The sequence below is a fragment of the Orycteropus afer genome, unplaced genomic scaffold (genome assembly GCF_000298275.1).
Source record: "Orycteropus afer afer isolate SDZICR_OR568_19922 unplaced genomic scaffold, OryAfe1.0 scaffold00001, whole genome shotgun sequence".
Taxonomy (NCBI): Eukaryota; Metazoa; Chordata; class Mammalia; order Tubulidentata; family Orycteropodidae; genus Orycteropus; species Orycteropus afer.
Genome location: NW_006921588.1, coordinates 7,927,687 through 7,938,333, shown reverse-complemented (window position 1 = coordinate 7,938,333; position 10,647 = coordinate 7,927,687).

Below are 10,647 nucleotides of genomic sequence, written 5' to 3'. Positions count from 1 at the left end.
GATATTATCCTATCACTGACAGCATTGTACTTCAGGACAGATCTTGAAATATGCTTTGTGAGGATGAATGCCACGCCATTCCTTTTCAAACTGTCATTCCCGGCATAGTAGATCATATGGTTGTCTGTTTCAAAATGGCCCAAACAAGTCCATTTCAGCTCACTAATGCCGAGGATATCAATCTTTATGCGTTCCATTTCCTTTTTGACAACTTCCAATTTTCCTAGATTCATATAGTATGATATGATAAAATATATTGATAGATGTAAATGTAAGACCTAAAACAACTAAATTTCATAGGAAAACATAGGACAAAACATTTTTAACATTGGTTTAGGAAACAAGTTCTTAGATATAATACCAAACACACATTCATTTAATTTTTTCAAAATTAATTATTAGATGCCATTAACTAAGAAAAGAAGAAAAGGAAACTTTACCTTTTAGTAAGAGGCTGAAAAGATGTAAAGACAAGGCACAGACTCAGGAAAAATATTTACACATCACCTATGCTACAAATGACTTCTTTCCAGAATATTTGGAAAACCCTCAAAGTTCAAAAATGAAAACAAGAACTCAGTTAGAGAGTGGGCAAACTCTTGAACAGATGCTTCACCAAATAGGATATGTTATTGTTTTTAGTTGCCACTGAGTTTATTCTGACTCATGGTGACCCCATGTTTGCAGGCAACCCTGGTTCAAGTCCAGAAACTGGAGATGAAGACGGCCAAACACAGGATCCAAGTGTGCCAAAATGCTGGAGAACTTTCTCAAAGCTTCTCCATATATATACTGGAAGCAGGCCATACCCTGAAGGCAAGCACTTAGCTGCTCACAGCAGATTCCACCAGGTAGGTAATTTCAATCTCATCATGAGGAATAACTACATAAATCTGCCAAGTACTCAAAACCATGGCCTAGCCAAGTTGACCCACAGCCTTGACTATCTCATTCCACCCCTTCTCAGCCTGGCACCTATACAGATCACCATCACTGGTTGGTTGTCCATCTGAGTGGCAACCTCACCCTCTTGTCCTGGCAGTTCCTGTTCTTCTGTGCCTTGGGTATAGCAGCACTATTCCCTCACTTTTGAGCTAGGCGCTCTGGTAGCATAGTGCCTAAGGCAGTTGACTGCTAACCAGAAGTCTGTTGGTTCAAACCCACCAGACACTCCTTGGAAGGAAGACTGGGCAATCTACTTCTGTAATGATACTGCCCCGGCAACCCAAGGAGGGGTCGCTATGAGTCGGGGCTGACTCAATGGCACGAAACAACAACAACATCCCCTCACTTTTGGGCAGTGGATATGGTCCCATCTCTTGCATTCATGTACAGCAGCCCCACACTCCAGAAACAAGTGTGTGAAAATCTATGTCTTTGACACCTAGGAGGCTGTGGCGGTTCCACCCTTTAAAACTCCAGAGGCCATGGTCCCACTCTTTGAGACTGAGGCAGCTTTATTTCCCATTTCCTTGGTGTCTCAAAGAAGATAGAGAAGCCTTTACCCTGTTCCAGCAAGTATTACAAAGCTCTTCAGCTCTACCAATTAGTGCCTGAAGGCAACCCACTCTGCTGGGAAGCCTCCTGCCCAAATGCACTGCTTTCTTGCTCCCATTGCTCTGCCTTATGCTGTCTCTTGGCTCTACTGCAGGCATCTCTCTGCCAGTCTGTTTGCTGCTCTCTCTGTTGCAGCCTCAGCAGAGGGACCTCAGGCCCAAGGATGTGTTCCTGCTTCCACATTTTAGTATCTGTTATAGCAGCAGCCCACTATGTCAGTGTCAAATTCCACCTTGGTTCTCTCGTGCTGCTAAAACAGAAATAACACAAGTGAATGACTAGGTGTGGTGACCTAGTGCCTAAGGCATTTGACTGCTAACCAGAAGGCTGCTGGTTCAAACCCACCAGCCACTCCTCAGAAGGAAGACCGGGCAATCTACATCTGTAGAGATACTGCCTCAGAAACCCAAGGAGGAGTCACTTTGAGTCAAAATCAACTCAATGACATGGAGGGAAAATATATTATTTTACAGTTTAGGAGGTTAAAAGTCCTAATTCAGAATGCCAACTCAAGGGCCTGGGTGAAGGCCCCTCAACCTTGTGCTTCAGCTCTGCTTCTTGTTCTAGGCCCACTGGAGGAGGCATCTTCTGACTCATGCAGCTATTGGCTACAGAGGCTGACAAATCAAAGATCACCAGGTAAAATGACACAATTCCAAGATCAGCAGGCAACATGGCAGCCCACTGGTTCAAGTCTAGGAGCTGAAGATGAAGAGTCTGCCAAACACAGCATCCAAATGTGCCCAAAAGCTAAGACATTCCTCCAAGCTTCTCCACATATATTGGAAGCAGGCCACACCCTGAAGGCAACTAGTTAGCTACTCACAGTAGATTCCACCATGGAGATAATTACAATCTCATCACGGAGAATAACTAAATCCAGCTGCAAAGCACTCAAAATCACAGCCCAGCCAAATTGACACACAATCTTAGCTACCACAGAGTCTTCTCCTTTTTCACTGACCCTCTGCTTTATAAAGCATAATATGTTTCTCCAAAGACTGATCCAGTATATGAGAGGAATTCTGGCCATTCTTGCTTCTAAGGAGCATTCTGGCTGTAATTCTTCTAAGATTTGCATATATAAGAATAGCTAAATTAATAAATACTAAATGATATCAAGTTCTGGGGAGAAAACAGATGAACTGTATCTTTCATACATTGTTGTTGGGAATGTAAAATTGTGCAGCCACTGTGAAAAACAGTTTGAAAGGTTCTTATAAAATTAAACATACACTTAGCATATGACCTGGATATTTATTCTAGAGAAATGAAAACATATACTCACATAAAAACCTGTACATAAATGTTCATACAGCTCTATTAGTAATAGTAAAAAATACCAGAATCAATTTAAATGTCCTCCAGCAACTAGACATGGTAAAAAATGTGGTGCATGCATAGAGTGGGAGACTACTCATCAATAAGAATGAACTTTTGATACCTACAACTACTTAATTGAATCTCAAAGGCATATGGCAAGTGAAGAAAGCCAGATTAAAAATATATAAGAAGTATTATGTGATTCCATTTGTATTAAGTTCTAGACAAGCAAAAACTATAGGGAAAGAGAACAGATCTATGGTTGCCAAAGTGTAGGTTTGGAAGAAAGCATACAACTATAAAGAAATAACACAAAAATATTTGTTGAGATTATGAAACAAATCTATTCTGACTGTGGTAGTAGTTATATGACTCCATACTTGTAAAATTTCATTATACTCTTTTTATGCTATGTATAGTTGAATCCACAATCAATGTCCATGGAAACAGCAGTCAAGAAATCAAATGCCTGTTGCACTGGGGAAATCTGCTGTAAAAGACCTCTTTAAAGTGTTAAAACAGCAAAGGATGCCACTTAGAAGACTAAGGTGTGTGTGACACAAGCCATAGTATTTTCAATAGCTTCAGAGGCATGGGGGCAGCCCGAGAAGACAAAGTCAATTATTATAACAAAATGTGCAAAGATGCAGAGTTGGAAAGCCAAAAGGGAAGAACACACTCAGCATTTCTCAAGCTGAAAAAACTAAAGAAGGAATTTAAACCTTGAGTTGCAATATTGGAAGATTCTATGGACAATATATCGAATGATGCAGGAAACATCAAAAGAAGATGAGAGGAATACACAGAGTCACAGTACTAAAAAGAATTGGTTGATGTTCATCAATTTCAGAAGGTGGCATATGATCAAGAACCAATGGTATTGAAGGAAGAAGTCAAAGCTGCACTGAGAGAAGTGGTGAAACACAAGGATCCGGGAATTGACAGAATACCCACTGAGATGTTACAACAAACCGATGCCACACTAGAGGCACTCACTTGGCTATACCAGGAGAAGACAACCACCTGGTCAACTGACTGAAAAAGTACATTCATTTGTACCCATTCAAAATAAAGGTGATCCTACAGAATGTGGAAATTATCAAACAATATCATTAATATTGCATGCAAGTAAAATCTTACTGAAGATAATTCTAAAAAGGTTGCAGCAGTATCTTAACAGAGAACTTCCAGAAATGCAAGCTACATCAGAAAAGGATGTGGAACAAGGGATATCAAAAGAACATGGAAGGATGTCAGATGGATCTTGGCTCAGGGCAAAGAATACCAGAAAGATAGAAAGATGTTTACTTGTGTTTTATTGACTATGCAAAAGCATTCGATTGTGTGGATCATAGCAAATTATGGATAACATTGAGAAGAATGGGAATTCCAGAACACTTAATTGTGGTCATGGCGAACTTGTACATAGACCAAGAGGCTGTCATTAAAACAGAAAAAGGGGGCACTGCATAGTTTAAAATCAAGAAAAGAGTATGTTAAAGTTGTATCGTTTCACCATACTTATTCAATCTGTATGCTGAGCAAATAATCTGAGAAGCTGAACTATATGAAGTAGAAGGTGGCATCAGGATTGGAGGAAAACTGATTAACAATCTATGTTATGTAGATGACACAATTTTGCTTGCTGAAAGTGAGGATGACTTGAAACACTTACTGATGAAAATTGAAGACTATAGTCTGTAGTATGGATTACACCTCAACATAAAGAAAACAAAAATCCTCACAATAGGGCCAATAAGCAGCATCATGATAAATGGAGGAAAGATTGAAGTTGTCAAAGACTTCATATTACTTGGTTCTACAATCAAGATGAAGGGAAGCAGCAGTCAAGATATCAGACATCATATGTTGTTGCTGTTATGTGCCATTAAGTCAGACCTGACTCATAGCGACCCCTCCTTGGGTTTCCAAGGCAGTATCACTATGGAAATATATTGCCCCATCTTTCTTCTGAGGAGTGGCTGGTGGGTTTGAACCACGCACCTTCTGGTTAGCAGTCAAGCGCCTTAGGCACTACGCTACCAGAGCTCCCTCAGACATCATATAGCATTGAGCAAATCTGCTGCAAAGGACCTCTTTCAAGTGCTGAAGAACAAAGATGTTTCCTTGAAGACTAAGATGCACTTGACACAAGCCATGGTATTTTCAGTCACCTCATATGCATGTGAGAACTGGACAATGAAAAAGGAAGACCAAAGAAGAGTTGATGCCTTTGAGTAGCGGTGTTGGTGAAGAATGCTGAAAATACTATGGACTGCTGAAAGAACTAACAAATCTGTCCTGCAAGAAGTGCAGCCAGAATGCTCCTTGGAAGTGAGAATGACCAAACTTCATCTCACTTACTTTGGTCATGTTGTAAGAAAGGACCATTCTCTGGAGAAGGTGAGCATTCTTGGCAAAATGGAGGGTCAACAACTAAGGAGAAGGCCCTCAACAAGATGGATTGACACAGTGGCTGCAATGATGGGCTCAGGTACAGCAAGGATCCTGGGGCTGGCACAGGGCCAGGCAGTGTTTCATTCTGCTGTACATGAGGTCATGATGAGTTGGAGTTGACTCAATGGTACCTAACAACAACAACAACATATGCATGTGAGACCTGGACAATGAATAAGGAAGACCACAAAAGAATTCATACATTTGAATGGTTTTGTTGGCAAAGAATAATGAATGTTCCCCGGAAGAGTGAACAGATCTGTCTTGGAGCAAGTAGAGTTGGAATGCTCCGTGGAAGCAAGAATGGCCAGATTTCACCTCTTGTAATTTGGTCATGTTGTCAAAAGGAACCAGTCCATGGAGAAATACATCATGCTAGGTAAAGTAGAGAGTCATCAAAAAAAAGGGGAAGACCCTCAATATAACAGACTGACATAGTTGCTGTGATGATGGGCTTACTGACTGCAACAGTTGTGAGAATTGTGTGTGATGGGGCAGTGTTTAGTTCTGTTGTACAGAAGGTGGCTATCAATCAGAAACAATTTGATGGCACCTAATAGAAAAATGCCATCTAGCCTTTAGAGATTGTATATGTAAAAAGACAAAATTCAAATAAGGTCTGTAGTTAAGATAAAATTGTACCAATGTGAATTTTCTGGTTTTGATAATATACTGTAGTTATATAGTATAGTATAGTTATATAGTATAGTATATATGTTAACTTCTAGAGAAATTGTGTGAAGAGTATATGTGATTTCTGTATTAATTTTACAATTTTTTGTGAGTCTTAAATTATTTCAAAACAAAAAGTACCAAAAGAAAAAAAAAATCTAAATGTATCTCATGATTTTATTTATATGACTTATCAAAATGATAAAATTTTTGTGGTGGAGACGAGATTACTGGCTTCCAAGTGTTAGAGCTGAGAAGACGTAGTAGCTGTATGCGGATACCAGGAGGGAGTCTTTTTAGAGTGCCAAGTGTTTTTCTATCCTGAGTTTAGTGAGTGTTATACAAATCTATACATGTGATAACATTTCATTGAATCAGGCGTCAGAAAACCAAATAATAAAGAATGATAGCTACATTTAAAAACTAGTGAAATAAGACTGAAGTCTATAGTTAATAACATTATGGATTTGGTCACTACACTATGGTTATATAAGATGATATCACTGATGGAATCTAGGCTAAGGTTACAAAGGAGATCTCTGTACTAGCAACTTTTATTTGAATCTAAAATTATTTCAAAATAAAAGTTTAAAAAAATCGACTCAGCGTTGAAAAACAGACTAGTATCATTTGGTGTGAATTCTTAACTGTGAATTATTTTCCTGCTCTTCCACTATGTCATCTGTCACCTAAGAACCTCATTTCTCTTTAAAAGGATTACAAATGGAAAAGTGCCACCAAATTACTTCCCACTGACTGTAAAACAATCACATTACTGCTTGGCAACCAGCCCAGTATTATGGACAAGCAGTTACAGAGAAAAATCTTAAGAGGAGTTTTTATTTGAAATTTCCCCTGAAACAGATGGGTGTTCATCAACACAGGGTGGGAGCATGCGTAGTTTGTCATATATAATCTTGTTGAACAAAGATAGGGAATTTTTTGTCAAGTTTCCAAAAAAATATTAAAGCAATAATATTCAGAAGCATTTTGATTCATATTTAACCAACATCATATAAAAGGTCAAATTTAACCAGGCACTGTAAAGTGATTGCCTAAACAAGCCACTATTCTGTTTCAACCAGGAAACAATTATATTTGATGGGAGTTTGTTCTAATGGTGGAATGTAAAACTCTGAATTCTACCTATATAGATAAAGCAAATGAAAACATAAAATTCCAAATATCAAAGCAGTATTTTGTTCTACCATACATAGGAAGCAGATGCTTCATATTTATGCAAAGCCTAGGTAAAACTAGATGTGTTTCCATCAAATTAACCTCTTGAAATTTTTCTTCTTACTCATAAATTTCACAAATTCAAATTGTGACTCAGATATGGTTCCAAAGATTAGATCTGGTAGGAAGCATGAGAAGTCAAGAGACACCACAAAATAATTTCACTGAGATTGTGAAACAGCTGTCTATTCTGATTGAGGTAGTAGAAATATGAATCCATACTTTTCACAAAATTTCAAAAAATTATATATACTATATAAGAGAGCTCTTGTGGTGTAGTGGTTAAGGCATTTGGCTGCTAAGCAAAAGGTTGGTGGTTTGAGTCCACCAAGCTATCCGTGGAAGAAAGATGAGACAGTCTGCTTCAGTAAAGATTTGCTGCCTTGGGAACCCAATGGGAGTCTCTATGATTCAGAATTGACTTGATGGCAGTAAGCTTTTTTTTTTTTTTTAACTGTGTAACTCTTTAGGATTGTACATGTAAAAACCTAATTCAAGTAAGTCTGTAAGTGAGTTGATACTATTGTACCAATATGAATTTCCTGGTTTTGATAATATAGCATGAAACACTGAAACATGCAGTAAAACAAGCAGTATCTGGGAATATGTGTTGAAAATAAATTCATTTGATGATTTATACAAATTTATTTATATCAAGAATTTCAACTCACATGTAAAAATTGACAATGTTGCACTTTACCTATGCCCTATGCACCCAGGAAATAGTGATAATTTAGAAATTCTTCCAAACTTTGTTTTCTAAAATCCTCCATTTTTTTTTTTTTTTTTAATTGTGATTTGGGTGAAAATTTACAGAACAAATTCACTTTCCATACAGCAGTTCACATATATTTTGTCTCATGACATTGACTAAAATTTACCACAATGCAACAGCTCCCCTCCCACTTCCTCCTTATAGTTACCTCTTCCCTGTGTCCATCCCTCCATGCACTCCTGTCCCCTGAGCTGTCTCCCTGTGCATTAACAGCCCTTCTTTCTCCCATGATTGTTTTCTCTAAGGAGTGTATCTACCTAATGTAAATGTTCAGTGCATATGCCTATCTTTTGTTTGGCTGGAAGCCACTGGTGTGGGTTTAGTTCCAGGCCTGAAGGGCAGCTAGGGACCATAGTCTCAGTGGTTCCACCAGTCTCTATTGGACCAGCAAACCTGGTCCCCCTTTTTTTTTCTTTTCCAAATGATTTTGAGTTTTGTTCCACTTTGTTCTCCCTCTCTGTTCAGGATCTCCTCCATAGATCCTCCTTCGAGTGGTTGACAGTGTTACCTGGGCACCATCTAGTTCTTCTGGTCTCATAGTCGTATAGACTGCAGATCACATGTTGTACCAGTCACTAGGACTAATTGTTTCCATGAATCTTTGGTTCATTCTTCTTTGATCTGGACAAGGAGAGACCCATTGTTGCATGTAGATGGCTGCTTGCAAGCTTTTAGATCCCAGTCACTACTGGCCAAAGTAGGAGGTAAAATAATGTTTTGTGTAGTATGTTATGCCAATTGAGCTCGATGTCTCCTGTGGCTATGGTCCCGAGCCCACAGGTTCAAGTACTTTAAAATCCTCCAAATCTTTTGTATTCCAGGAAATTTTTTCCCCCATGGGACTTAGATAAGCAAAATTACCATTCTTTGTCTCAAGAATAATTAACTGACTTTAGAATTGTTTTTCCCCAGAAATTAGTGACACAGAGATAAAAATTTCCTGACTGAGACATTCCTGGTTGCAAAATATTCCCAAATATAAATCACCATACTACTACATCCTATAAACAGCCAAAGCAAAATCATTTGCCCAAACTCTGATTTTCAGATCTGGGATGCTCACTATATTGCAACAGCCTGAATAAATTCTCTTCACTGTCCACTGCATTTTGTCTTTGACAAAATAAAATGTAATCAGCAGTTTTGATATTTTTCTTAATGACATGCTGTTTTCAGCTGCAAATGATTTCAATACTAGATATAAAATTTCATAAAATTCTCAAATATAAGCCCAATTTTTATTAATGTACACTAGCAATATTACAAGGTCAAATCTATATTGTGTAAGACTGCATGCCACTTTGAACATATTAAATACATAAAACAGTGAAAGCTACTTGGAGCTTAAGAAGTCATTCTTAGGCAAAGAGAATGTGTCATCAGAGAGTAGATTCATAGGTCAATGTCTTAGTTGGGATTCACTAGAGAAACTACTTATTTATACATATAGATAGATAGATAGATAGATATATGGAAAGAGAGAGAGAGGACAATTTCTTGTGAGGAATTGACCCATGTGATTGATGGGGCAAGCATATTCATAATCAGTTGGCCAAGTGACAAGTTAGAAATTCTGCAAGTCTTCTGCTCCAAATCAATAGATCAAGTGTTGGGGGAGAGAGAAGGATTCTGACAGAATTGTTTATTTATAGTCTGGAGACAGAATCCTCTTTCAGGAAATCATTGGTTTTGTGCTTGTGGTCTTCAACTGACTGGATGAGGCCCATCCACATTATGGAGGGTAACCTGGTTTACTTCAAGCTAATGATTTAGATGGTATTCTCAGCTCTGGTAGTACCTAAGGCCTTTGACTGCTAACAAGAAGGCTGGCGGTTCAAACCCACCAGCCATTCCTTGGAAGGAAGGGTGGCCAATCTACTTCCATAGTAATACAGCCTCAGAAACCCACGGAGGGGTCCCTATGAGTTGGAACCGACTTGACAGCAGTGGGTTTGGTTTGGTTTGGCTCATGTAAATACTTCAAAGCAATATCTAGATAGTATTAGATCAGAAAACTGGGCACCATATCACAGCCAAACTGATACATAAAATTAATATTTGTAGGGTCCACTCATTGTAAAGTTAATATTCATACAAATTTCTTTAAACTGAACTTAATCTTCAAATAAATATAATAATAAAGTCATAGTTACACTTATGATTATATAACTATCCTGTATACAACAGGTAGTTAAGTTTGTGTGTCAACTTGGCTGGGCCTGGTTGAGTGGCTGGGCAGCGGGTTGTAGTTATTCTCTATGATGAGACTGGCAATCAACTCCATGGTGGAATCTGCCATAAGCAGCTCAGTAGCTGCTTTAGCAATGTGGTCTGCTTCCAGTATATAAGGGGAAGCTTTGGAAATTGTCTGCCATTTTGGGCCTGATTGAATCTTACGTGTTGTCAAGGTCAGCAGCCTGCCATGTTGTCTGCTGATCTTGGGACTCTTAATGGATTTGAATTGGTGCCCTGCCATGGGGTTTGATAGTTTTGGGACTGTGCCATTGTGTTGGATTGGGTTCTCTAGAGAAACACAAAAACCAGCAAAGTGTATATATATAGAGAGAGAGAGAGAGAGAAAGAGAGAGAGAGAGAGATTTATCTTAGGTAAATGGCTCACAAGC